The sequence below is a fragment of the Penaeus chinensis genome, chromosome 30 (genome assembly GCF_019202785.1).
Source record: "Penaeus chinensis breed Huanghai No. 1 chromosome 30, ASM1920278v2, whole genome shotgun sequence".
Classification (NCBI taxonomy): domain Eukaryota; kingdom Metazoa; phylum Arthropoda; class Malacostraca; order Decapoda; family Penaeidae; genus Penaeus; species Penaeus chinensis.
In genome coordinates this window covers 17,240,338-17,245,337 of record NC_061848.1, presented here as the reverse complement: position 1 = coordinate 17,245,337, position 5,000 = coordinate 17,240,338, and positions in this window count along the sequence as shown.

Below are 5,000 nucleotides of genomic sequence, written 5' to 3'. Positions count from 1 at the left end.
GCTTTTGCTAACCCATGCGTAACTGTAAAAAAGGCATTTTCCTAAAACTACCATAAGCACTATCTTTGCCTTGGGTGTAATGATTTTATTTTTTGTCTTTATTATCATTACTTTTTAGTGTCACGATTAAGAGAAAAAGGAGATTACTTTATATATGCAGATATATTCCAAGTAATATTTATCAAATTGGTAATTGGTAAGAAAATCAAAGCTAAAACTATTCATATAGTATTAGTCATCCTTTGAGCAAGGTCTTGCTTTCGAGGAGACAATACTTTGTTCCTAAATTTCACGGTAGTCATGCATCCAATTGATAAGGTAATTCTTTTTCATAAGGAATTCTGCATATATCTGAGTTACTAATTCCAAAAAATGTTTGTTCAAAAGTTTCATTATACTTCTGATTGGTCAAAATTCTTGCTTAGCCTCAGTTCCGTTAAGGCCTCAAGCACGCCCTAACTTTAAGGCTCTTTTGAGTATTCGGCCCCTGAACACAGGATGTTCACATTCAAATGTATTGCTTGGAACATTAACAGTTTACAGAAACGCAAAGCAACTCTCTGAATTAACTCTCTCAATAAATCTTCAAATCGCAATTTGAAGATTTTGATAGGTGTTGCCTTTATTATGCAACAAATGTGGGTGCACATGTCATGACAAACCTAATATTTATAATCCTTCTACAAGAAGGCTTGGTGTTTACAAAAAGAATACTATTCCATCAAAAATGATCGATGACAAACGTGGCAACACGATGAATATCTTTTGGTCAAAATATTTTTTGATGGTAAATCTATCTTCATCATTTATGTATATAATCCACATGATCGTGGAGTTGTACCTAACCCTCCTGACAGGAGGCTATGTAGTGTCACAGGAAAGCACTATCGGCAAAAACGTCAAGGTTTATTATAACATCTCCAAAATATTACTGATCTCATACATCGATTATACCACTTAGAAAAGACTCATTACCTTGGTGTGAAATTAGATTGTAGCGACCGCTGAGCGATCGTCGTTTGGTTAAGTGCGCCGACCCACATGGCCTTAGGATGTCCACCCAAATATAAACTGCGACCTCAGGTTCCTGATTATCACTCGGAATTCAGCTTCAGTTCCCACAAGACGTACTCCCTCTGTGTTTTTGTCACCACATTGGTGATAACCAAAGTGATTGAGCAGTACAATATGGCAGACAACACCAAGACATCTCTACCTCCCTCCAACTACCACATCTGTCGATGTAGTTCACACAAATTGAAGCTAACTTCCACCTCTGCACCATCACCACTTCAACCACAAAGTACTGCCACCTCGACCAGAAACTGTGGCCAGAGCTCTATGAATTCGTACACGAAATAATCGACGATTCTTCATCTCGCCATCAGGATCTGAAGAGAGCCATATTTGAACGTGCCGCACCTGCATACGAGTCGGCTCTTAACAGCTTCCTAGCCGCTAGGCGGCCAGACACCATTCGACATTTGCTGCTGTTGCTAGAAAGAGCTGGGACCAACCTGGAGCCTGTGCTCAGAGGTCACTTCTTTAAATGTCTTCCACCACTTATTAGATGCCATGCAGGAGAGCTTCCACTGGAAAAATCAGCGGTCATCTTAATTGCCAAGTCCACAGCACCAATAACTATGCCTATGCCCCAACCTAATACGCTGATGGTGTCCGCTACCACAAGCAGCGACCCAAAACTGAAGGAAATCGCAAATCTTATTTCAAGAGGACTGCAGTTTACACATAGTGTGTCCCTCTTCCCAGTGGTACCACCATCACCTGAAACACTTCAACTGACCATCCTACATACCTCCTGCCTTCCAACAGCGATTCTTCCAAGCTTATCATGAACATCACGACATCAGGGTTACCCAGGAACTGATCACCAGCAAAATTGTCTGGTCCAGCATCAATTGCGGTGTCAGAAACTGGAGCAGAACCTGCCGTGAGTACCAGAAATCCTAAATATAAAGGCACACGAAGTCACCTCTGAACAGCTTCCCCACACCAGAGAGGTGTTTTCAACATCGTGGGCCCCTACCATTGGCCCGAGGCGTTTCCCATCAAGAACATTACTGCAACCACTGTCACCAGGACGTTCGTCGCCGGCTGGGTGGCAAGATTCGGGACACCTTCAACAATCATCATGGACCATGGCCGCCAGTTCAAGGCTGCACTTTGGTGGGAACTAATAATTCTCCTGGGTATACCACCCAGTATCCAATGGCATGGTCGAGCGTTTTCACTGACAGCTGATTATATAGCTCTATACAATTATCATAAACTACCAAGCACTGCTAAAGTCATCCTATTCTTAGTCAGTGATCATTGGGCATTAAGTATAATAACCCTTCCTTTTTGCAAAAGAATCCCACCCCAGTCATGCCTTCGATTTCATTTTGTTTCTAAATATCATGATGAGTTTATTAAAAGGATTAGCTGCTGGTATGAAGACTCTACTCCTACCAGTTTTGATAATTCTAATGTAACTGTTAAAAAGTTGTTAATGTCATTATACAATTTCACCGCAAAACTCCTGTCGCCTTCTGGGTGTGTCATTAGAGTTAATACCATATCAAAATTCAAACCAGATCCACAGTGTTTGCGCCGAAGATGCAAGATACACTGCCAGACGTGCGAATCACTGTGCTTATCAGTAAATTTCTGTTTTACATGAAAGAGCTGGTATTTGTGTAATAATAATTGCCAGTCATAAGTTTCATATTACACGGCACTGTTGATAACATGACGTTAGAAGAAAATAGACATATATAGTAGCATTTCATATGAAGATATATCTGTATCAGTACAAATAGGATATACAAATGGCTTCAAATATCCTTTGATAACCAATTTGACTGAAGAAGGTGACAAACAACCATAAAATATTTGTAACATCAATTCAGATTCAGATTTTCTCTGACAACTCTTCCTAACAGTTTTGCGGCTCACTATAAGTTAAAGGAATAATCAAGTTTGTACTTTGAATTTGAAACCTAATAGTGAAGCTTCATTTTTTTATTCATCAAAATATTGCATATGGTAATGTTTTTTGTTTTTTTTGTTTGTTTTTAATATTTCCATTAAGACATATCTGTGTCAGTTCAAATTAGATATATAAATCGCTTCAGATAGACTTTGAATTTTAAAAGCAATTACAGTGAAGGTGACAAACAAAAATAAAATATTCGTAACAATAGTGTACAGCTCTTTCTGGTGTGTTATCGCGGGCACGGATAGGGTAGTTTTTCAGGATGTTGCCAGCGAGGATCATGACATCAAATTTCCGCATGGTTTTACAGCCACTGCAGTTTACAGCATCAGTAAAGAATCAACAAGTTTGTTATTAAAAGCTTTCTTTTCTATTCCATTCTATATTACTCTCTCTCTCTCTCTCTCTCTCTCTCTCTCTCTCTCTCTCTCTCTCTCTCTCTCTCTCTCTCTCTCTCTCTCTCTCTCTTTCTCTCTCTCTGTCTCTCTCTGTCTCTCTCGCTCTCTCTTATGTTCACGATATATATATATATATATATATATATATATATATATATATCGTGAACATAAGCACGTATAGAACCACGCGGCTGCTTGCGGGCCGCGTGCTTGCCACGTGGCTCCTCGAGGGGCTTATCCAAGCCGACCGACGGTGGCGTCCCCACGCCACTCCCGGGTTTAAGGCCAAGGTTGACCCAGGTCAGAGAGAGTTCCTACCCAGCGCTTGTCCAGTCAAGATAGGCCGCCCGGCCTACGGCTTCAAGCGGGAGGGGCATAGGTCACTTCTGCCACGCGGGGGCTGACCGCCGCGACCTCCCGCACTCAGCACTTACCCAAGGCTTGTCTCGTGTGTTCTATATCTGTGTTGCTTGTACTCTTCTAAATAAAGAGTCAAAGCCACCGTCCCCTATTACTACTCCTGCATAACCAATGTATAAAGGCGTTCAGTCAAGAGCCTTTTACAGTCTGGTGGCAGGGACGCAACGTCCTTTTGCCTCGCAACATGGACACACAGTCTCCGAAATCCGCTCGACCATCGCTTCCATATGTCTTCGAAACCTGTGAGTACACATTTTGGGCCTTTTCCTTTCTTTTCTCTACCTTCTCCCATAAATGTGCAGTTATCCTCACGATGGTTTTGTTGGGTTAAAGTGCTAATTGACAGCAAATGGCACGCTCTCCATTCTTCTGACTTCTGATCACATTACTGTGTGATCACGGTATGGAGTCAAACAATATGAATATCGTTCATTTATTAATTGTTTATTTATTTTTTCTCGTGATTAGAGAGTTATATTGTTTCAATTGCAACGAATTTAGCGCGTTCGTAATTTTATTGTTTTCATGAACATCATCTCATTATTTATTTTCTCACTGCCTATTTCCCGTCTGCACCTGACCTCGGAGTGAAAATCATTAGCCAAAGCCCGCTTGGACAGTTGGGTGATTGACACGCTGAAATGGCTGTGAGAACAGCTAGCATTTCCTATAAACTGTTTTCTAGAATTGTTACAATATAGGGATAACGCATAGCAACCGTTACATGTTCATTGGTGACACATTCTATCGGTGCTAGAGCGGAGCTTGTAACGCGATTTATATACATTTACATTTTGAATATAGCACTAGGGATCTTCCCCATATCATAGTGTTAGAGTGCCTGATTACCCTGGGGTTGCGTTTATGCGTAATAGACCCGCGTTCCGAAGTTAATCATACGCTCGGCATCTTTTGAGCCGATGTGACCCACTGTTACGTCCGTTAACTAATGTAGGACTAGGGCTTAAGCTAGAATCGTGATTCACTTATTAATCACACCCTGCTCACACTTTAGACGTCGCTGGCATGTTTGGGTAAATCCCATCGATTTGTGATTCATGATAAATACCCGTAGGGGATTGCATGAGCGCCCATCATAGATCCGCAGATAGAGTGGGTTATTTATCAATTTTCCCAGCTCGTTTCGCTTCGTAAAGTCCGGTAATTTGGGTACGTTAATGAAG